The following is a 21284-nucleotide window of genomic DNA, read 5'->3' as shown; positions in this document are numbered from 1 at the left end:
TCCTCCTTTTTCCAGGGAGGCAGGCGTGGCTTGTGTGTGTGTGTGTGTGTGTGTGTGTGTGTGTGTGTGTGTGTGTGTGTGTGTGTGTGTCCCCGTCCTTGCAGGCGGGCCCCTTTCGACAGCCGGCCGTTTTCCCTCCAAAAAACTTAGTATATACACCTTTTCTTTCTTTTTTTCGGCAGGCAGGCAGGTGTGTGTGTGTCCCCGTCCCTCCCGAGAGAGCGCTGCCCCTTGCCTCTGCCCGCAGGTGCCGACGGTCCGCTTTCGCTTGCAGCTCACTCGGCACGGCTGCTGCTGGTGGGAGGGGCCTAAGCTAAGGAGGCCGGCCGGCTGGCGCCCCCCGCGGCTGCGGTCGTTGTCGGGCCGTTGACAGGAGATCAAAGAGCAGGGCCCCCGCCCGGGACTGGCGGGCAGGCAGGCGAGCAAGCAGGCAGGCAAGAGAGGGGGAGAGCGGAGTCCGGGCGGCCGGCAGCCGCGTGCGGACCGGGCTCCAGAGGCGTCGGCCTGCGCCGCTGCGCGCCAGCCGGACGCCCGCGCGCCCGCCCAAGGCCGGCGTCGGGCATCGCTTCTCGGCCTTTTGGCTAAGATCAAGTGTAGTATCTGTTCTTATCAGTTTAATATCTGATACGTCCCCCATCGGGGGACCACATATTAAACGGATTTTTGGAACAGGGAGCTGGATCAGGAGCTTGCTCCGTCCTCTCCACGCATCGGCCCGGTATTGCAGCGCCTCCGGGAACGGTGCACTACCTTCTCTCAGCGGTGAAAAGACAGACGTAGCTAGCAAGCAAGCGAGGTGGACCGGAGCTCCTTCCTCTCCGGTCTCGTCTCTCGTCCATCTGTGTGTCTCTGTGTCTCTCTCTCTCCCCCTCCCCGTTCCCGTGCTCCCTCCGTGCACTTTCCCGCGCCTCGACTCTCTCGGCAAGCAGGCCGGCCCCCTTTTCGGCTCCCGTGCGTTTTCCCTCCAAAAAACTTAGTTTTTTCCTCCTTTTTCCAGGGAGGCAGGCGTGGCTTGTGTGTGTGTGTGTGTGTGTGTGTGTGTGTGTGTGTGTGTGTGTGTGTGTGTGTGTGTCCCCGTCCTTGCAGGCGGGCCCCTTTCGACAGCCGGCCGTTTTCCCTCCAAAAAACTTAGTATATACACCTTTTCTTTCTTTTTTTCGGCAGGCAGGCAGGTGTGTGTGTGTCCCCGTCCCTCCCGAGAGAGCGCTGCCCCTTGCCTCTGCCCGCAGGTGCCGACGGTCCGCTTTCGCTTGCAGCTCACTCGGCACGGCTGCTGCTGGTGGGAGGGGCCTAAGCTAAGGAGGCCGGCCGGCTGGCGCCCCCCGCGGCTGCGGTCGTTGTCGGGCCGTTGACAGGAGATCAAAGAGCAGGGCCCCCGCCCGGGACTGGCGGGCAGGCAGGCGAGCAAGCAGGCAGGCAAGAGAGGGGGAGAGCGGAGTCCGGGCGGCCGGCAGCCGCGTGCGGACCGGGCTCCAGAGGCGTCGGCCTGCGCCGCTGCGCGCCAGCCGGACGCCCGCGCGCCCGCCCAAGGCCGGCGTCGGGCATCGCTTCTCGGCCTTTTGGCTAAGATCAAGTGTAGTATCTGTTCTTATCAGTTTAATATCTGATACGTCCCCCATCGGGGGACCACATATTAAACGGATTTTTGGAACAGGGAGCTGGATCAGGAGCTTGCTCCGTCCTCTCCACGCATCGGCCCGGTATTGCAGCGCCTCCGGGAACGGTGCACTACCTTCTCTCAGCGGTGAAAAGACAGACGTAGCTAGCAAGCAAGCGAGGTGGACCGGAGCTCCTTCCTCTCCGGTCTCGTCTCTCGTCCATCTGTGTGTCTCTGTGTCTCTCTCTCTCCCCCTCCCCGTTCCCGTGCTCCCTCCGTGCACTTTCCCGCGCCTCGACTCTCTCGGCAAGCAGGCCGGCCCCCTTTTCGGCTCCCGTGCGTTTTCGTTTTCCCTCCAAAAAACTTAGTTTTTTCCTCCTTTTTCCAGGGAGGCAGGCGTGGCTTGTGTGTGTGTGTGTGTGTGTGTGTGTGTGTGTGTGTGTGTGTGTGTGTGTGTGTCCCCGTCCTTGCAGGCGGGCCCCTTTCGACAGCCGGCCGTTTTCCCTCCAAAAAACTTAGTATATACACCTTTTCTTTCTTTTTTTCGGCAGGCAGGCAGGTGTGTGTGTGTCCCCGTCCCTCCCGAGAGAGCGCTGCCCCTTGCCTCTGCCCGCAGGTGCCGACGGTCCGCTTTCGCTTGCAGCTCACTCGGCACGGCTGCTGCTGGTGGGAGGGGCCTAAGCTAAGGAGGCCGGCCGGCTGGCGCCCCCCGCGGCTGCGGTCGTTGTCGGGCCGTTGACAGGAGATCAAAGAGCAGGGCCCCCGCCCGGGACTGGCGGGCAGGCAGGCGAGCAAGCAGGCAGGCAAGAGAGGGGGAGAGCGGAGTCCGGGCGGCCGGCAGCCGCGTGCGGACCGGGCTCCAGAGGCGTCGGCCTGCGCCGCTGCGCGCCAGCCGGACGCCCGCGCGCCCGCCCAAGGCCGGCGTCGGGCATCGCTTCTCGGCCTTTTGGCTAAGATCAAGTGTAGTATCTGTTCTTATCAGTTTAATATCTGATACGTCCCCCATCGGGGGACCACATATTAAACGGATTTTTGGAACAGGGAGCTGGATCAGGAGCTTGCTCCGTCCTCTCCACGCATCGGCCCGGTATTGCAGCGCCTCCGGGAACGGTGCACTACCTTCTCTCAGCGGTGAAAAGACAGACGTAGCTAGCAAGCAAGCGAGGTGGACCGGAGCTCCTTCCTCTCCGGTCTCGTCTCTCGTCCATCTGTGTGTCTCTGTGTCTCTCTCTCTCCCCCTCCCCGTTCCCGTGCTCCCTCCGTGCACTTTCCCGCGCCTCGACTCTCTCGGCAAGCAGGCCGGCCCCCTTTTCGGCTCCCGTGCGTTTTCCCTCCAAAAAACTTAGTTTTTTCCTCCTTTTTCCAGGGAGGCAGGCGTGGCTTGTGTGTGTGTGTGTGTGTGTGTGTGTGTGTGTGTGTGTGTGTGTGTGTGTGTGTGCCCCGTCCTTGCAGGCGGGCCCCTTTCGACAGCCGGCCGTTTTCCCTCCAAAAAACTTAGTATATACACCTTTTCTTTCTTTTTTTCGGCAGGCAGGCAGGTGTGTGTGTGTCCCCGTCCCTCCCGAGAGAGCGCTGCCCCTTGCCTCTGCCCGCAGGTGCCGACGGTCCGCTTTCGCTTGCAGCTCACTCGGCACGGCTGCTGCTGGTGGGAGGGGCCTAAGCTAAGGAGGCCGGCCGGCTGGCGCCCCCCGCGGCTGCGGTCGTTGTCGGGCCGTTGACAGGAGATCAAAGAGCAGGGCCCCCGCCCGGGACTGGCGGGCAGGCAGGCGAGCAAGCAGGCAGGCAAGAGAGGGGGAGAGCGGAGTCCGGGCGGCCGGCAGCCGCGTGCGGACCGGGCTCCAGAGGCGTCGGCCTGCGCCGCTGCGCGCCAGCCGGACGCCCGCGCGCCCGCCCAAGGCCGGCGTCGGGCATCGCTTCTCGGCCTTTTGGCTAAGATCAAGTGTAGTATCTGTTCTTATCAGTTTAATATCTGATACGTCCCCCATCGGGGGACCACATATTAAACGGATTTTTGGAACAGGGAGCTGGATCAGGAGCTTGCTCCGTCCTCTCCACGCATCGGCCCGGTATTGCAGCGCCTCCGGGAACGGTGCACTACCTTCTCTCAGCGGTGAAAAGACAGACGTAGCTAGCAAGCAAGCGAGGTGGACCGGAGCTCCTTCCTCTCCGGTCTCGTCTCTCGTCCATCTGTGTGTCTCTGTGTCTCTCTCTCTCCCCCTCCCCGTTCCCGTGCTCCCTCCGTGCACTTTCCCGCGCCTCGACTCTCTCGGCAAGCAGGCCGGCCCCCTTTTCGGCTCCCGTGCGTTTTCCCTCCAAAAAACTTAGTTTTTTCCTCCTTTTTCCAGGGAGGCAGGCGTGGCTTGTGTGTGTGTGTGTGTGTGTGTGTGTGTGTGTGTGTGTGTGTGTGTGTGTGTCCCCGTCCTTGCAGGCGGGCCCCTTTCGACAGCCGGCCGTTTTCCCTCCAAAAAACTTAGTATATACACCTTTTCTTTCTTTTTTTCGGCAGGCAGGCAGGTGTGTGTGTGTCCCCGTCCCTCCCGAGAGAGCGCTGCCCCTTGCCTCTGCCCGCAGGTGCCGACGGTCCGCTTTCGCTTGCAGCTCACTCGGCACGGCTGCTGCTGGTGGGAGGGGCCTAAGCTAAGGAGGCCGGCCGGCTGGCGCCCCCCGCGGCTGCGGTCGTTGTCGGGCCGTTGACAGGAGATCAAAGAGCAGGGCCCCCGCCCGGGACTGGCGGGCAGGCAGGCGAGCAAGCAGGCAGGCAAGAGAGGGGGAGAGCGGAGTCCGGGCGGCCGGCAGCCGCGTGCGGACCGGGCTCCAGAGGCGTCGGCCTGCGCCGCTGCGCGCCAGCCGGACGCCCGCGCGCCCGCCCAAGGCCGGCGTCGGGCATCGCTTCTCGGCCTTTTGGCTAAGATCAAGTGTAGTATCTGTTCTTATCAGTTTAATATCTGATACGTCCCCCATCGGGGGACCACATATTAAACGGATTTTTGGAACAGGGAGCTGGATCAGGAGCTTGCTCCGTCCTCTCCACGCATCGGCCCGGTATTGCAGCGCCTCCGGGAACGGTGCACTACCTTCTCTCAGCGGTGAAAAGACAGACGTAGCTAGCAAGCAAGCGAGGTGGACCGGAGCTCCTTCCTCTCCGGTCTCGTCTCTCGTCCATCTGTGTGTCTCTGTGTCTCTCTCTCTCCCCCTCCCCGTTCCCGTGCTCCCTCCGTGCACTTTCCCGCGCCTCGACTCTCTCGGCAAGCAGGCCGGCCCCCTTTTCGGCTCCCGTGCGTTTTCCCTCCAAAAAACTTAGTTTTTTCCTCCTTTTTCCAGGGAGGCAGGCGTGGCTTGTGTGTGTGTGTGTGTGTGTGTGTGTGTGTGTGTGTGTGTGTGTGTGTGTGTGTGTCCCCGTCCTTGCAGGCGGGCCCCTTTCGACAGCCGGCCGTTTTCCCTCCAAAAAACTTAGTATATACACCTTTTCTTTCTTTTTTTCGGCAGGCAGGCAGGTGTGTGTGTGTCCCCGTCCCTCCCGAGAGAGCGCTGCCCCTTGCCTCTGCCCGCAGGTGCCGACGGTCCGCTTTCGCTTGCAGCTCACTCGGCACGGCTGCTGCTGGTGGGAGGGGCCTAAGCTAAGGAGGCCGGCCGGCTGGCGCCCCCCGCGGCTGCGGTCGTTGTCGGGCCGTTGACAGGAGATCAAAGAGCAGGGCCCCCGCCCGGGACTGGCGGGCAGGCAGGCGAGCAAGCAGGCAGGCAAGAGAGGGGGAGAGCGGAGTCCGGGCGGCCGGCAGCCGCGTGCGGACCGGGCTCCAGAGGCGTCGGCCTGCGCCGCTGCGCGCCAGCCGGACGCCCGCGCGCCCGCCCAAGGCCGGCGTCGGGCATCGCTTCTCGGCCTTTTGGCTAAGATCAAGTGTAGTATCTGTTCTTATCAGTTTAATATCTGATACGTCCCCCATCGGGGGACCACATATTAAACGGATTTTTGGAACAGGGAGCTGGATCAGGAGCTTGCTCCGTCCTCTCCACGCATCGGCCCGGTATTGCAGCGCCTCCGGGAACGGTGCACTACCTTCTCTCAGCGGTGAAAAGACAGACGTAGCTAGCAAGCAAGCGAGGTGGACCGGAGCTCCTTCCTCTCCGGTCTCGTCTCTCGTCCATCTGTGTGTCTCTGTGTCTCTCTCTCTCCCCCTCCCCGTTCCCGTGCTCCCTCCGTGCACTTTCCCGCGCCTCGACTCTCTCGGCAAGCAGGCCGGCCCCCTTTTCGGCTCCCGTGCGTTTTCCCTCCAAAAAACTTAGTTTTTTCCTCCTTTTTCCAGGGAGGCAGGCGTGGCTTGTGTGTGTGTGTGTGTGTGTGTGTGTGTGTGTGTGTGTGTGTGTGTGTGTGTGTCCCCGTCCTTGCAGGCGGGCCCCTTTCGACAGCCGGCCGTTTTCCCTCCAAAAAACTTAGTATATACACCTTTTCTTTCTTTTTTTCGGCAGGCAGGCAGGTGTGTGTGTGTCCCCGTCCCTCCCGAGAGAGCGCTGCCCCTTGCCTCTGCCCGCAGGTGCCGACGGTCCGCTTTCGCTTGCAGCTCACTCGGCACGGCTGCTGCTGGTGGGAGGGGCCTAAGCTAAGGAGGCCGGCCGGCTGGCGCCCCCCGCGGCTGCGGTCGTTGTCGGGCCGTTGACAGGAGATCAAAGAGCAGGGCCCCCGCCCGGGACTGGCGGGCAGGCAGGCGAGCAAGCAGGCAGGCAAGAGAGGGGGAGAGCGGAGTCCGGGCGGCCGGCAGCCGCGTGCGGACCGGGCTCCAGAGGCGTCGGCCTGCGCCGCTGCGCGCCAGCCGGACGCCCGCGCGCCCGCCCAAGGCCGGCGTCGGGCATCGCTTCTCGGCCTTTTGGCTAAGATCAAGGTTTAAGCCGGCAAGCCCGCAATTCCGAGGTCTTAGTCCAGGGGGTCGGGAAGGCGAGGAGAGGCCGGATGGACTGGATGGACTGAAACGGGATCGTGGAGAGCGGAACCAGGAGGATCGGAGCAGTGACACGGAGGATTTTTGAAGCGGTGGATCGACTGGACGGCGACGGCGTTTTGTTGGAGTTGGTTGGAATCGGTTGCGGAACATGGCTGGATTTGTTGGGCTGAGGAAGGAGCGGAGGAAGAATTCCCTCCGCTTTTCACTGAGGAGCCGGGATGGACTGGACCAATGGACAAGAGTTAAGTTTAAGACTTTGATTTTGAAACAGTTGCTGGATGTTAAAATGTCAGATGTGTTTTGTTTGCAAGACTTTTGTTCTAGAGGACCTTTTGATTTGACGATGACAACGGAAATGCTTTGTTTTGAACTGTGGGAAAAGGTGCAAGCCAGGAGGAAGGAGGCCCCCTTGAGCCTCTTCCAGGTGGACCCGATGTTTGCTGGGGAACTAAAACGCATGACGGTTCACGTGTCGGACCCCTTCATTGCGGAGGAAGACATCGTGAGCCTTTTGGAGCAGTTTGTGTTTTTGCAGGGAAAAGGGAAGAAGGAGCTTGATGAAGATGACAAGGTCTGGACTGGGAAAAGGATTTATTGGATGAGGCTGCGGGAAGGGAGAGAGGGGGTAATCCACCCCCCAGCGTCCTTTACAATTGGAACGGAGAAAGGGTACCTGGAGTATCCAGGCCAACCCCTTACATGCTGGAGGTGTATGGAGCCGGGACATTTTGCGTCACAATGTGGGACAGTGTGTTGCAGTCGATGTGGGTCAAGGGGTCATGAGACAAGGGCTTGTGTGCAGTGTTATGCGTGTGGGAAGATGGGGCATAGGGTTGTGAATTGTAAGGAGGGGAAACAGAAGGGTGGTTTGACAGAACAGAAGGGGATGGGGAGAACGGAAAGTGTGACAGGACCTGGTTTTTCGATTGCGTATAGTGTAGAGGACATAGGTGGTTTGACAGAGCAGAAGGGGATGGGGAGACATGAAAGTGTGATGGAACCTGTTTTTACGATTAGGCAGAGTGTAGAGGACATGACTGGACGCAGTGTGAATGGACCAGGTGATGTGTATGACATTGGAGTTTTTGTGCAGTGTGAGGACAGTGATTGTACTTGTACGGGGAGAGAGGAAAATGCAATGGAATCCAAAGTTGAGGAAATTCAACGGAAGGGGAGAGTGAAAAGAGTTAGAAAGAGAGTGGTGAATGTACGACTTAACGATACAGACGGAGACAGTGGGAGTGGTGTGAATGAATCTTCGAGTGTTAGTAGTGTGGATGAATCAGTTGAGGAGTATGTGACACGGGCAGGAATTTTGGGAAATAGACAGAGAAACGAGAGTGTTGAGAATGGACGGAGGAGTGTTAATGTGAGTAATAGTGGGCGGTGTGAAGACAGTGTAAGGAAGAAAGTTGAATGTGGTTGAGGCAGTATATAAGAGCAGAAGGAAATTTGCATAAGGGGCGGGATTAAGGAAATGAGGGCTGTTTGGGTTTGATGAAGCATATGATTGGGAGGTTACGAATTCTTGTGTATTGAGATGGGCGGGTTGAGGATCAGGTTTTTTGGGGTTTTAAGTTTGAACGACAATGGTTTTGTTTAGAATAAGATGAAGACTTGGTTATGATAGTTTATGTATGATATGTTACCATGACTTGTTGTACGGGTTTGTTATTCTGGGTTGAGTTTGTTTTGCTTTATGTTTTATTAGATTTCAGTATGTCGTACTTATATATTTGGTTGAAACTTATGTGAATGTGAAAAAAACGAACTTTAATGAACTGATTTTCAATAAAATATAAAAAAAATCTGTTCTTATCAGTTTAATATCTGATACGTCCCCCATCGGGGGACCACATATTAAACGGATTTTTGGAACAGGGAGCTGGATCAGGAGCTTGCTCCGTCCTCTCCACGCATCGGCCCGGTATTGCAGCGCCTCCGGGAACGGTGCACTACCTTCTCTCAGCGGTGAAAAGACAGACGTAGCTAGCAAGCAAGCGAGGTGGACCGGAGCTCCTTCCTCTCCGGTCTCGTCTCTCGTCCATCTGTGTGTCTCTGTGTCTCTCTCTCTCCCCCTCCCCGTTCCCGTGCTCCCTCCGTGCACTTTCCCGCGCCTCGACTCTCTCGGCAAGCAGGCCGGCCCCCTTTTCGGCTCCCGTGCGTTTTCCCTCCAAAAAACTTAGTTTTTTCCTCCTTTTTCCAGGGAGGCAGGCGTGGCTTGTGTGTGTGTGTGTGTGTGTGTGTGTGTGTGTGTGTGTGTGTGTGTGTGTGTGTGTGTGTGTCCCCGTCCTTGCAGGCGGGCCCCTTTCGACAGCCGGCCGTTTTCCCTCCAAAAAACTTAGTATATACACCTTTTCTTTCTTTTTTTCGGCAGGCAGGCAGGTGTGTGTGTGTCCCCGTCCCTCCCGAGAGAGCGCTGCCCCTTGCCTCTGCCCGCAGGTGCCGACGGTCCGCTTTCGCTTGCAGCTCACTCGGCACGGCTGCTGCTGGTGGGAGGGGCCTAAGCTAAGGAGGCCGGCCGGCTGGCGCCCCCCGCGGCTGCGGTCGTTGTCGGGCCGTTGACAGGAGATCAAAGAGCAGGGCCCCCGCCCGGGACTGGCGGGCAGGCAGGCGAGCAAGCAGGCAGGCAAGAGAGGGGGAGAGCGGAGTCCGGGCGGCCGGCAGCCGCGTGCGGACCGGGCTCCAGAGGCGTCGGCCTGCGCCGCTGCGCGCCAGCCGGACGCCCGCGCGCCCAAGGCCGGCGTCGGGCATCGCTTCTCGGCCTTTTGGCTAAGATCAAGTGTAGTATCTGTTCTTATCAGTTTAATATCTGATACGTCCCCCATCGGGGGACCACATATTAAACGGATTTTTGGAACAGGGAGCTGGATCAGGAGCTTGCTCCGTCCTCTCCACGCATCGGCCCGGTATTGCAGCGCCTCCGGGAACGGTGCACTACCTTCTCTCAGCGGTGAAAAGACAGACGTAGCTAGCAAGCAAGCGAGGTGGACCGGAGCTCCTTCCTCTCCGGTCTCGTCTCTCGTCCATCTGTGTGTCTCTGTGTCTCTCTCTCTCCCCCTCCCCGTTCCCGTGCTCCCTCCGTGCACTTTCCCGCGCCTCGACTCTCTCGGCAAGCAGGCCGGCCCCCTTTTCGGCTCCCGTGCGTTTTCCCTCCAAAAAACTTAGTTTTTTCCTCCTTTTTCCAGGGAGGCAGGCGTGCTTGTGTGTGTGTGTGTGTGTGTGTGTGTGTGTGTGTGTGTGTGTGTGTGTGTGTGTGTGTGTGTCCCCGTCCTTGCAGGCGGGCCCCTTTCGACAGCCGGCCGTTTTCCCTCCAAAAAACTTAGTATATACACCTTTTCTTTCTTTTTTTCGGCAGGCAGGCAGGTGTGTGTGTGTCCCCGTCCCTCCCGAGAGAGCGCTGCCCCTTGCCTCTGCCCGCAGGTGCCGACGGTCCGCTTTCGCTTGCAGCTCACTCGGCACGGCTGCTGCTGGTGGGAGGGGCCTAAGCTAAGGAGGCCGGCCGGCTGGCGCCCCCCGCGGCTGCGGTCGTTGTCGGGCCGTTGACAGGAGATCAAAGAGCAGGGCCCCCGCCCGGGACTGGCGGGCAGGCAGGCGAGCAAGCAGGCAGGCAAGAGAGGGGGAGAGCGGAGTCCGGGCGGCCGGCAGCCGCGTGCGGACCGGGCTCCAGAGGCGTCGGCCTGCGCCGCTGCGCGCCAGCCGGACGCCCGCGCGCCCGCCCAAGGCCGGCGTCGGGCATCGCTTCTCGGCCTTTTGGCTAAGATCAAGTGTAGTATCTGTTCTTATCAGTTTAATATCTGATACGTCCCCCATCGGGGGACCACATATTAAACGGATTTTTGGAACAGGGAGCTGGATCAGGAGCTTGCTCCGTCCTCTCCACGCATCGGCCCGGTATTGCAGCGCCTCCGGGAACGGTGCACTACCTTCTCTCAGCGGTGAAAAGACAGACGTAGCTAGCAAGCAAGCGAGGTGGACCGGAGCTCCTTCCTCTCCGGTCTCGTCTCTCGTCCATCTGTGTGTCTCTGTGTCTCTCTCTCTCTCCCCCTCCCCGTTCCCGTGCTCCCTCCGTGCACTTTCCCGCGCCTCGACTCTCTCGGCAAGCAGGCCGGCCCCCTTTTCGGCTCCCGTGCGTTTTCCCTCCAAAAAACTTAGTTTTTTCCTCCTTTTTCCAGGGAGGCAGGCGTGGCTTGTGTGTGTGTGTGTGTGTGTGTGTGTGTGTGTGTGTGTGTGTGTGTGTGTGTGTGTGGTGTGTCCCCGTCCTTGCAGGCGGGCCCCTTTCGACAGCCGGCCGTTTTCCCTCCAAAAAACTTAGTATATACACCTTTTCTTTCTTTTTTTCGGCAGGCAGGCAGGTGTGTGTGTGTCCCCGTCCCTCCCGAGAGAGCGCTGCCCCTTGCCTCTGCCCGCAGGTGCCGACGGTCCGCTTTCGCTTGCAGCTCACTCGGCACGGCTGCTGCTGGTGGGAGGGGCCTAAGCTAAGGAGGCCGGCCGGCTGGCGCCCCCCGCGGCTGCGGTCGTTGTCGGGCCGTTGACAGGAGATCAAAGAGCAGGGCCCCCGCCCGGGACTGGCGGGCAGGCAGGCGAGCAAGCAGGCAGGCAAGAGAGGGGGAGAGCGGAGTCCGGGCGGCCGGCAGCCGCGTGCGGACCGGGCTCCAGAGGCGTCGGCCTGCGCCGCTGCGCGCCAGCCGGACGCCCGCGCGCCCGCCCAAGGCCGGCGTCGGGCATCGCTTCTCGGCCTTTTGGCTAAGATCAAGTGTAGTATCTGTTCTTATCAGTTTAATATCTGATACGTCCCCCATCGGGGGACCACATATTAAACGGATTTTTGGAACAGGGAGCTGGATCAGGAGCTTGCTCCGTCCTCCCACGCATCGGCCCGGTATTGCAGCGCCTCCGGGAACGGTGCACTACCTTCTCTCAGCGGTGAAAAGACAGACGTAGCTAGCAAGCAAGCGAGGTGGACCGGAGCTCCTTCCTCTCCGGTCTCGTCTCTCGTCCATCTGTGTGTCTCTGTGTCTCTCTCTCTCCCCCTCCCCGTTCCCGTGCTCCCTCCGTGCACTTTCCCGCGCCTCGACTCTCTCGGCAAGCAGGCCGGCCCCCTTTTCGGCTCCCGTGCGTTTTCCCTCCAAAAAACTTAGTTTTTTCCTCCTTTTTCCAGGGAGGCAGGCGTGGCTTGTGTGTGTGTGTGTGTGTGTGTGTGTGTGTGTGTGTGTGTGTGTGTGTGTGTGTGTGTCCCCGTCCTTGCAGGCGGGCCCCTTTCGACAGCCGGCCGTTTTCCCTCCAAAAAACTTAGTATATACACCTTTTCTTTCTTTTTTTCGGCAGGCAGGCAGGTGTGTGTGTGTCCCCGTCCCTCCCGAGAGAGCGCTGCCCCTTGCCTCTGCCCGCAGGTGCCGACGGTCCGCTTTCGCTTGCAGCTCACTCGGCACGGCTGCTGCTGGTGGGAGGGGCCTAAGCTAAGGAGGCCGGCCGGCTGGCGCCCCCCGCGGCTGCGGTCGTTGTCGGGCCGTTGACAGGAGATCAAAGAGCAGGGCCCCCGCCCGGGACTGGCGGGCAGGCAGGCGAGCAAGCAGGCAGGCAAGAGAGGGGGAGAGCGGAGTCCGGGCGGCCGGCAGCCGCGTGCGGACCGGGCTCCAGAGGCGTCGGCCTGCGCCGCTGCGCGCCAGCCGGACGCCCGCGCGCCCGCCCAAGGCCGGCGTCGGGCATCGCTTCTCGGCCTTTTGGCTAAGATCAAGTGTAGTATCTGTTCTTATCAGTTTAATATCTGATACGTCCCCCATCGGGGGACCACATATTAAACGGATTTTTGGAACAGGGAGCTGGATCAGGAGCTTGCTCCGTCCTCTCCACGCATCGGCCCGGTATTGCAGCGCCTCCGGGAACGGTGCACTACCTTCTCTCAGCGGTGAAAAGACAGACGTAGCTAGCAAGCAAGCGAGGTGGACCGGAGCTCCTTCCTCTCCGGTCTCGTCTCTCGTCCATCTGTGTGTCTCTGTGTCTCTCTCTCTCCCCCTCCCCGTTCCCGTGCTCCCTCCGTGCACTTTCCCGCGCCTCGACTCTCTCGGCAAGCAGGCCGGCCCCCTTTTCGGCTCCCGTGCGTTTTCCCTCCAAAAAACTTAGTTTTTTCCTCCTTTTTCCAGGGAGGCAGGCGTGGCTGTGTGTGTGTGTGTGTGTGTGTGTGTGTGTGTGTGTGTGTGTGTGTGTGTGTGTGTGTCCCCGTCCTTGCAGGCGGGCCCCTTTCGACAGCCGGCCGTTTTCCCTCCAAAAAACTTAGTATATACACCTTTTCTTTCTTTTTTTCGGCAGGCAGGCAGGTGTGTGTGTGTCCCCGTCCCTCCCGAGAGAGCGCTGCCCCTTGCCTCTGCCCGCAGGTGCCGACGGTCCGCTTTCGCTTGCAGCTCACTCGGCACGGCTGCTGCTGGTGGGAGGGGCCTAAGCTAAGGAGGCCGGCCGGCTGGCGCCCCCCGCGGCTGCGGTCGTTGTCGGGCCGTTGACAGGAGATCAAAGAGCAGGGCCCCCGCCCGGGACTGGCGGGCAGGCAGGCGAGCAAGCAGGCAGGCAAGAGAGGGGGAGAGCGGAGTCCGGGCGGCCGGCAGCCGCGTGCGGACCGGGCTCCAGAGGCGTCGGCCTGCGCCGCTGCGCGCCAGCCGGACGCCCGCGCGCCCGCCCAAGGCCGGCGTCGGGCATCGCTTCTCGGCCTTTTGGCTAAGATCAAGTGTAGTATCTGTTCTTATCAGTTTAATATCTGATACGTCCCCCATCGGGGGACCACATATTAAACGGATTTTTGGAACAGGGAGCTGGATCAGGAGCTTGCTCCGTCCTCTCCACGCATCGGCCCGGTATTGCAGCGCCTCCGGGAACGGTGCACTACCTTCTCTCAGCGGTGAAAAGACAGACGTAGCTAGCAAGCAAGCGAGGTGGACCGGAGCTCCTTCCTCTCCGGTCTCGTCTCTCGTCCATCTGTGTGTCTCTGTGTCTCTCTCTCTCCCCCTCCCCGTTCCCGTGCTCCCTCCGTGCACTTTCCCGCGCCTCGACTCTCTCGGCAAGCAGGCCGGCCCCCTTTTCGGCTCCCGTGCGTTTTCCCTCCAAAAAACTTAGTTTTTTCCTCCTTTTTCCAGGGAGGCAGGCGTGGCTTGTGTGTGTGTGTGTGTGTGTGTGTGTGTGTGTGTGTGTGTGTGTGTGTGTCCCCGTCCTTGCAGGCGGGCCCCTTTCGACAGCCGGCCGTTTTCCCTCCAAAAAACTTAGTATATACACCTTTTCTTTCTTTTTTTCGGCAGGCAGGCAGGTGTGTGTGTGTCCCCGTCCCTCCCGAGAGAGCGCTGCCCCTTGCCTCTGCCCGCAGGTGCCGACGGTCCGCTTTCGCTTGCAGCTCACTCGGCACGGCTGCTGCTGGTGGGAGGGGCCTAAGCTAAGGAGGCCGGCCGGCTGGCGCCCCCCGCGGCTGCGGTCGTTGTCGGGCCGTTGACAGGAGATCAAAGAGCAGGGCCCCCGCCCGGGACTGGCGGGCAGGCAGGCGAGCAAGCAGGCAGGCAAGAGAGGGGGAGAGCGGAGTCCGGGCGGCCGGCAGCCGCGTGCGGACCGGGCTCCAGAGGCGTCGGCCTGCGCCGCTGCGCGCCAGCCGGACGCCCGCGCGCCCGCCCAAGGCCGGCGTCGGGCATCGCTTCTCGGCCTTTTGGCTAAGATCAAGTGTAGTATCTGTTCTTATCAGTTTAATATCTGATACGTCCCCCATCGGGGGACCACATATTAAACGGATTTTTGGAACAGGGAGCTGGATCAGGAGCTTGCTCCGTCCTCTCCACGCATCGGCCCGGTATTGCAGCGCCTCCGGGAACGGTGCACTACCTTCTCTCAGCGGTGAAAAGACAGACGTAGCTAGCAAGCAAGCGAGGTGGACCGGAGCTCCTTCCTCTCCGGTCTCGTCTCTCGTCCATCTGTGTGTCTCTGTGTCTCTCTCTCTCCCCCTCCCCGTTCCCGTGCTCCCTCCGTGCACTTTCCCGCGCCTCGACTCTCTCGGCAAGCAGGCCGGCCCCCTTTTCGGCTCCCGTGCGTTTTCCCTCCAAAAAACTTAGTTTTTTCCTCCTTTTTCCAGGGAGGCAGGCGTGGCTTGTGTGTGTGTGTGTGTGTGTGTGTGTGTGTGTGTGTGTGTGTGTGTGTGTGTCCCCGTCCTTGCAGGCGGGCCCCTTTCGACAGCCGGCCGTTTTCCCTCCAAAAAACTTAGTATATACACCTTTTCTTTCTTTTTTTCGGCAGGCAGGCAGGTGTGTGTGTGTCCCCGTCCCTCCCGAGAGAGCGCTGCCCCTTGCCTCTGCCCGCAGGTGCCGACGGTCCGCTTTCGCTTGCAGCTCACTCGGCACGGCTGCTGCTGGTGGGAGGGGCCTAAGCTAAGGAGGCCGGCCGGCTGGCGCCCCCCGCGGCTGCGGTCGTTGTCGGGCCGTTGACAGGAGATCAAAGAGCAGGGCCCCCGCCCGGGACTGGCGGGCAGGCAGGCGAGCAAGCAGGCAGGCAAGAGAGGGGGAGAGCGGAGTCCGGGCGGCCGGCAGCCGCGTGCGGACCGGGCTCCAGAGGCGTCGGCCTGCGCCGCTGCGCGCCAGCCGGACGCCCGCGCGCCCGCCCAAGGCCGGCGTCGGGCATCGCTTCTCGGCCTTTTGGCTAAGATCAAGTGTAGTATCTGTTCTTATCAGTTTAATATCTGATACGTCCCCCATCGGGGGACCACATATTAAACGGATTTTTGGAACAGGGAGCTGGATCAGGAGCTTGCTCCGTCCTCTCCACGCATCGGCCCGGTATTGCAGCGCCTCCGGGAACGGTGCACTACCTTCTCTCAGCGGTGAAAAGACAGACGTAGCTAGCAAGCAAGCGAGGTGGACCGGAGCTCCTTCCTCTCCGGTCTCGTCTCTCGTCCATCTGTGTGTCTCTGTGTCTCTCTCTCTCCCCCTCCCCGTTCCCGTGCTCCCTCCGTGCACTTTCCCGCGCCTCGACTCTCTCGGCAAGCAGGCCGGCCCCCTTTTCGGCTCCCGTGCGTTTTCCCTCCAAAAAACTTAGTTTTTTCCTCCTTTTTCCAGGGAGGCAGGCGTGGCTTGTGTGTGTGTGTGTGTGTGTGTGTGTGTGTGTGTGTGTGTGTGTGTGTGTGTGTGTGTCCCCGTCCTTGCAGGCGGGCCCCTTTCGACAGCCGGCCGTTTTCCCTCCAAAAAACTTAGTATATACACCTTTTCTTTCTTTTTTTCGGCAGGCAGGCAGGTGTGTGTGTGTCCCCGTCCCTCCCGAGAGAGCGCTGCCCCTTGCCTCTGCCCGCAGGTGCCGACGGTCCGCTTTCGCTTGCAGCTCACTCGGCACGGCTGCTGCTGGTGGGAGGGGCCTAAGCTAAGGAGGCCGGCCGGCTGGCGCCCCCCGCGGCTGCGGTCGTTGTCGGGCCGTTGACAGGAGATCAAAGAGCAGGGCCCCCGCCCGGGACTGGCGGGCAGGCAGGCGAGCAAGCAGGCAGGCAAGAGAGGGGGAGAGCGGAGTCCGGGCGGCCGGCAGCCGCGTGCGGACCGGGCTCCAGAGGCGTCGGCCTGCGCCGCTGCGCGCCAGCCGGACGCCCGCGCGCCCGCCCAAGGCCGGCGTCGGGCATCGCTTCTCGGCCTTTTGGCTAAGATCAAGTGTAGTATCTGTTCTTATCAGTTTAATATCTGATACGTCCCCCATCGGGGGACCACATATTAAACGGATTTTTGGAACAGGGAGCTGGATCAGGAGCTTGCTCCGTCCTCTCCACGCATCGGCCCGGTATTGCAGCGCCTCCGGGAACGGTGCACTACCTTCTCTCAGCGGTGAAAAGACAGACGTAGCTAGCAAGCAAGCGAGGTGGACCGGAGCTCCTTCCTCTCCGGTCTCGTCTCTCGTCCATCTGTGTGTCTCTGTGTCTCTCTCTCTCCCCCTCCCCGTTCCCGTGCTCCCTCCGTGCACTTTCCCGCGCCTCGACTCTCTCGGCAAGCAGGCCGGCCCCCTTTTCGGCTCCCGTGCGTTTTCCCTCCAAAAAACTTAGTTTTTTCCTCCTTTTTCCAGGGAGGCAGGCGTGGCTTGTGTGTGTGTGTGTGTGTGTGTGTGTGTGTGTGTGTGTGTGTGTGTGTGTCCCCGTCCTTGCAGGCGGGCCCCTTTCGACAGCCGGCCGTTTTCCCTCCAAAAAACTTAGTATATACACCTTTTCTTTCTTTTTTTCGGCAGGCAGGCAGGTGTGTGTGTGTCCCCGTCCCTCCCGAGAGAGCGCTGCCCCTTGCCTCTGCCCGCAGGTGCCGACGGTCCGCTTTCGCTTGCAGCTCACTCGGCACGGCTGCTGCTGGTGGGAGGGGCCTAAGCTAAGGAGGCCGGCCGGCTGGCGCCCCCCGCGGCTGCGGTCGTTGTCGGGCCGTTGACAGGAGATCAAAGAGCAGGGCCCCCGCCCGGGACTGGCGGGCAGGCAGGCGAGCAAGCAGGCAGGCAAGAGAGGGGGAGAGCGGAGTCCGGGCGGCCGGCAGCCGCGTGCGGACCGGGCTCCAGAGGCGTCGGCCTGCGCCGCTGCGCGCCAGCCGGACGCCCGCGCGCCCGCCCAAGGCCGGCGTCGGGCATCGCTTCTCGGCCTTTTGGCCAAGATCCAAAAAGTACGTGGCAGGCCCGCGGCTTGAGGACTTGGCTGGGGGACGAGAAGGGCGACGGCGGAGAAGAGGAAGAGGAGAGAAGGCGCGGCGGAACCTTTTTTGAAGTCCGGGATACAGACGAGCCAGGAGGAGGGTCGGAGTCTTTTTTCTTTTGGAAGGATCGGGCGTCTCCAAGGACTGGTGAAGGCGATCGTCACCTTGCAGCGCGGCCTGGGTTCTCCTCAGCTCAGGGGTTACCCTGTGCTGGGGAGCCAGGCGATTTCCCGGGGCTTTTGTGACTTTCTTTTGCCGGCGACATGGAGGCTAGGAACTGGAGGGGTCAGCCTGCAGCAGGGCCTGGACTGAAGAACACCATCCAGTTCCGGTGGTTGGGTGATGTTGGCCTGATGCCGGGGAGAGAGGACTTCTCCCGGCATGTGTTGATGCGAGTTTTGAGCGTGGATTTGAAGGATGTGTTTTGCGTGCAGAGTTATGTCTCTCTGCGATTTTTCAATGTGACCTTTGAATCTGCAACGATGTACTGGAATGTGTTTCGGGCGGCCAGAGAAAAAAAGGATGCTGGACAATTGGAGAACTTTGAAGTGGTGGGACTTTGGGCACAAGAGGACAGAGTGGTGACGGTGCACATGCACAACCCTTTTGTGTTGGAAACGGACATTTATGCTTTTCTGAGTCGGTATGTGGAAATCTTGAACGATGGGTGGATGTTGAGGGATGGGGTGCGGGTATGGACGGGTCGGTGGCAGTATAGAGTCCGGTTTCAGCCGGACAATTCGTCGAAGGATGGTTTCAGGCATCCACCGGCTAATTTTTTCTTGGGTTCCAATCAGGGTTATTTGTTTTATGCAGGGCAACCGAAACTGTGTAGAAGATGTGGGGGGGAGGGTCACTTGGTGGCAAATTGCACTAAGATGATTTGTCGGAGGTGTGGGAAGGAGGGACACGAGGTGAGGGATTGCGAGGAGAGGCCGAGGTGCTCCTTGTGTAATGAGGCGGGACATTTGTTTAAAGATTGTTTTGAACGGCAGCCGGAGAGGGTAATAGCTCTTCGCACCGGACTAGCAGGGTTCCAGGAAGACGAAGGGACGAGCGAGGAGGAGGAGGAGGGAGTGCAGGAAGGTGGGGATATGGAATTGGGTGGTACAGAGGAGGAAGTTAGGAAGGTAGGGGGCGCAGGGAGGGGCAAGAAAAAGAAAAAGGGTAGGGGGAGGGCGGGGGAAGAGGGGGACGGGTTTAGAAGGGGTGGGGAAGGGGTTACAGTGGGGGAGGATAGAGATAAGGGAGCTGGGTTACCGGTGGAGGGGGGAGAGAGGAGTGAGGTTGAGAGAGAAGTAGCTGAAGATAAGGGGGATGGGGCGGGGGGTAGTGGTTTGGTGAGCGATAGGGTAGAGGGCACTGGGGAATCTGGGGACAGGGGAGATTTGGGAGAGGTGGGGGGGGGGGTGGGTTCTGGGGATCTGCAGGATATGGAGATGAGTGATGGTGACAGTACAGCAGAAGAGGGAAGCGGGGGAGATGACTTTGAAACAGTGGTGGGGAAAAAGAAAAAAAGGAAGCGGAAACAGAAGGACAAGCCTGGAGGGGAGTCGCTCTCGCCTCCCAGGTCAATAACGAAAGTTATAGGAAGGGAGGAAGCGGGTGAGGGTGGAGGTGTTGCTATGGAGGCCCCAGCTGTAGGGGGCGAGAGTTGGGGTAATACAGAAGATAGGTTGGGGGAGTGGGGCGGAAGCCAGATAGGTCATATCTGGTCTGCTAGCTCTCCGAGTAGCGTAGGCAGTTATGAGGGTCCAACACACGACACGGCTAATATAGAGGAATTTTTGAGTAGTGCGGATTTTAGTTAATAATGCAACAATGGGTTTTTTTGCCTTTACTGCAAATGTGAGAGGGTTGCAGGATAAGGTGAAAAGGACGGCGTTTTTTATATCTTTGAAGTCCGTGGTTTTTTCGGTTGCATTCTTACAGGAGGTTCATTTAAAGGATAGGAGAGATATAGGGTTTTTTTCTGAGGAATGGAAGGAGGGGGAAGCCAGATGGAGTGTGGGTGGGGTTCGTTCGTCGGGAGTGGGGATGGTGTTTAATGGGAGGGGGTGGGCGGTGGGCGATGCAATGTCTGTGTGGCCAGGCCGAGTGCTGTGTGTGGATGCGGAGTGGATGGGCGTGTGCTTGCGGTTAATCAATGTTTATGCCCCAGTGAACCTTAAGGAGAGGAAGGAATGTTTTGAAGCCATAACGCCACTGCTTTATACAAACCGTGTGGTGTTGTTGGGGGGAGATTTTAATGTGTGTTTGGATAAGGGGCGTGAGGTGGATTTTACAGGACAGTTTTGGGGGAGGGTAGTGAGGGAGTTTGGCCTGAAAGACGCGTATAGGTGTCTTTTCCCTAACCAGCAGGGATGTACGTGGAGGAACTCGCGGGGTGTCAGGAGCCGATTAGATTACTGGTTTGTGCCCCAGGGGGTGCGGGTGGTGGGCATGGTCTTGCGCCCATCGTGGTTCTCTGATCACGATGGGGTGCTGTGTGAGTTGGAGCTCGGCACGTTGAGCTTCGGAAGAGATGTGTGGAGGATGGATGTGACAGTTTTGCAGGATGAGAATTTCAGGAGGCAGTTTCGGGCATGGTTCAGGGAATGGGTTGGGTTGCAAGGTTGTTTTTCATCTTTGGTTGATTGGTGGGAATGTGTTAAAGGGAAGATCAGGGTGTTTGTTGGGGATTTTTGTAGAAGTGTTAGGAGGAAGGATATGAAAGAGGTGGAGAAAGCTGTGAAGAGGATCGAGATGTTGTATACTAGGGAGAATGCAGGGCAAGCCATGGATCACGGTTTATTGAGGGCCTTAAAAGCCCGTTTGAGAACCCTTTTTGAAGACAAAGCTCGGCGATTTTTGGTACGTAGGTGCCAGAATTATATTGACCAGCATGAGACGTGTTCTGCCTTCTTCTTTCAGCAGGTGAGGGTGAGACAGAGGGGGACAGTGATTAAAGCATTGCGCACTAGGGACGGTGATGTGGTGCATACGAACACAGAGATGGTGGAGTGTGCAACAGAATTTTATTCCAAGCTGTTTGAGGAGAAAGTGGTTGATGAAGGACTGGGGAATTATTTCTTGAGTTTTCTGAGAAACCGGTTGTCTAGCAGTGTGAAGGAGACCTTGGAGAAGCCCCTCACTTTAGAGGAATTGGAAAGTGCTCTAAAGTCTCTCAAGGATGGGAAGGTCCCAGGGGTGGATGGGCTCCCTAGGGAGTTCTATGCCGCCTTTTGGGATCTGCTGGGACCAGAGCTCCTTGCTGTCCTGAATGAGATCTACAGGGATGGCAAGTTGAGTAGGACTATGAGGGATGGTTCGATAGTGCTTTTGTTTAAAAAGGGGGATATGACGGACTTAAAGAACTGGAGACCAATCACCTTGTTGTCCACGGATTACAAGCTGGTTGCTAAGGTCCTCGTGAGCCGTTTGAGGACTGTGATGCCGGATTTGGTACATTCGGACCAAACCTGCGGAGTCCCGGGGCGATCGATTTTTTGGAACCTAGTTCTGGTCAGAGATGTGATCGCATGGGTGGAAGCTCAGAGGATCCCTTTGTTGCTGGTGAACGTGGATCAGGAGAAGGCTTTTGATAGAGTTCATCACGGGTTTTTATTTAGGATTTTGGCACATTTAGGGTTTGGGGATTTTTTTTTGCGTTGGTTAAGGATTTTGTACACAGAGGTAGGTAGCAGGGTGGTGGTTAATGGGCATAGGGGGGAGTGGTTTTTGCAGTCTTCTGGGGTGAGGCAAGGGTGCCCTCTGTCCCCCTTGTTGTATGTGCTGTTTGTAGAGGCTTTGGCATGTTGCTTGAGGGCAGACCCGGCGGTGCATGGGTTGTGGCTACCAGGGAGCGGAGGTGAGGTACTTAAAATCCTGCAGTACGCAGACGACGCCACACTGTTTTTGACATCTGAGAGTGGTGTGAGGCAAGCGCTGCACAGGTTCGGGCAGTTCGCAGCTGCCTCTGGGTCCAAGCTTAATGTGCAGAAGTCGGTGGCAATGGGGTGTGGCGGGTGGAGTACAGTGTGGTCGGTGCCGGGCGGGCTACAAGAATCTGAGAATGGGGTAAAGATTTTAGGGGTAGTTTTTCAAAAGAAAGGG

General features: G+C 59.4%; 14 non-coding genes and 1 pseudogene across 14 annotated transcripts; all 15 read left to right on the top strand.

The window, feature by feature from the left end:
- The first annotated feature begins 561 nt into the window (after window positions 1–561).
- Window positions 562–752, top strand: LOC148809669 (U2 spliceosomal RNA). Its single transcript, XR_016087291.1, has one exon. It is a non-coding gene; the product is annotated as a U2 spliceosomal RNA (small nuclear RNA).
- Window positions 753–1543: 791 nt separating this feature from the next.
- On the top strand, window positions 1544–1734 carry LOC148809668 (U2 spliceosomal RNA). Its single transcript, XR_016087290.1, has one exon. It is a non-coding gene; the product is annotated as a U2 spliceosomal RNA (small nuclear RNA).
- A 793-nt stretch (window positions 1735–2527) lies between these two features.
- LOC148809667 (U2 spliceosomal RNA) lies at window positions 2528–2718 on the top strand. Its single transcript, XR_016087289.1, has one exon. It is a non-coding gene; the product is annotated as a U2 spliceosomal RNA (small nuclear RNA).
- Window positions 2719–3506: 788 nt separating this feature from the next.
- LOC148809666 (U2 spliceosomal RNA) lies at window positions 3507–3697 on the top strand. The gene has a single exon (XR_016087287.1). It is a non-coding gene; the product is annotated as a U2 spliceosomal RNA (small nuclear RNA).
- A 785-nt stretch (window positions 3698–4482) lies between these two features.
- Window positions 4483–4673, top strand: LOC148809665 (U2 spliceosomal RNA). The gene has a single exon (XR_016087286.1). It is a non-coding gene; the product is annotated as a U2 spliceosomal RNA (small nuclear RNA).
- Window positions 4674–5462: 789 nt separating this feature from the next.
- Window positions 5463–5653, top strand: LOC148809664 (U2 spliceosomal RNA). The gene has a single exon (XR_016087285.1). It is a non-coding gene; the product is annotated as a U2 spliceosomal RNA (small nuclear RNA).
- Window positions 5654–8311: 2658 nt separating this feature from the next.
- Window positions 8312–8492, top strand: LOC148809663 (U2 spliceosomal RNA; annotated as a pseudogene).
- A 791-nt stretch (window positions 8493–9283) lies between these two features.
- LOC148809662 (U2 spliceosomal RNA) lies at window positions 9284–9474 on the top strand. Its single transcript, XR_016087284.1, has one exon. It is a non-coding gene; the product is annotated as a U2 spliceosomal RNA (small nuclear RNA).
- A 794-nt stretch (window positions 9475–10268) lies between these two features.
- Window positions 10269–10459, top strand: LOC148809661 (U2 spliceosomal RNA). Its single transcript, XR_016087283.1, has one exon. It is a non-coding gene; the product is annotated as a U2 spliceosomal RNA (small nuclear RNA).
- A 798-nt stretch (window positions 10460–11257) lies between these two features.
- LOC148809660 (U2 spliceosomal RNA) lies at window positions 11258–11447 on the top strand. Its single transcript, XR_016087302.1, has one exon. It is a non-coding gene; the product is annotated as a U2 spliceosomal RNA (small nuclear RNA).
- A 791-nt stretch (window positions 11448–12238) lies between these two features.
- LOC148809659 (U2 spliceosomal RNA) lies at window positions 12239–12429 on the top strand. The gene has a single exon (XR_016087356.1). It is a non-coding gene; the product is annotated as a U2 spliceosomal RNA (small nuclear RNA).
- A 790-nt stretch (window positions 12430–13219) lies between these two features.
- On the top strand, window positions 13220–13410 carry LOC148809658 (U2 spliceosomal RNA). The gene has a single exon (XR_016087355.1). It is a non-coding gene; the product is annotated as a U2 spliceosomal RNA (small nuclear RNA).
- Window positions 13411–14193: 783 nt separating this feature from the next.
- LOC148809657 (U2 spliceosomal RNA) lies at window positions 14194–14384 on the top strand. The gene has a single exon (XR_016087354.1). It is a non-coding gene; the product is annotated as a U2 spliceosomal RNA (small nuclear RNA).
- A 785-nt stretch (window positions 14385–15169) lies between these two features.
- LOC148809656 (U2 spliceosomal RNA) lies at window positions 15170–15360 on the top strand. Its single transcript, XR_016087353.1, has one exon. It is a non-coding gene; the product is annotated as a U2 spliceosomal RNA (small nuclear RNA).
- A 791-nt stretch (window positions 15361–16151) lies between these two features.
- LOC148809655 (U2 spliceosomal RNA) lies at window positions 16152–16342 on the top strand. Its single transcript, XR_016087352.1, has one exon. It is a non-coding gene; the product is annotated as a U2 spliceosomal RNA (small nuclear RNA).
- The last annotated feature ends 4942 nt before the right edge of the window (window positions 16343–21284 follow it).

The sequence above is a fragment of the Atractosteus spatula genome, unplaced genomic scaffold (genome assembly GCF_055471065.1).
Source record: "Atractosteus spatula isolate fAtrSpa1 unplaced genomic scaffold, fAtrSpa1.hap1 Scaffold_124, whole genome shotgun sequence".
Taxonomy (NCBI): domain Eukaryota; kingdom Metazoa; phylum Chordata; class Actinopteri; order Semionotiformes; family Lepisosteidae; genus Atractosteus; species Atractosteus spatula.
The sequence above is the reverse complement of the archived record's forward strand: the minus strand, read 5'-3'. Positions and strand labels throughout refer to the sequence as shown.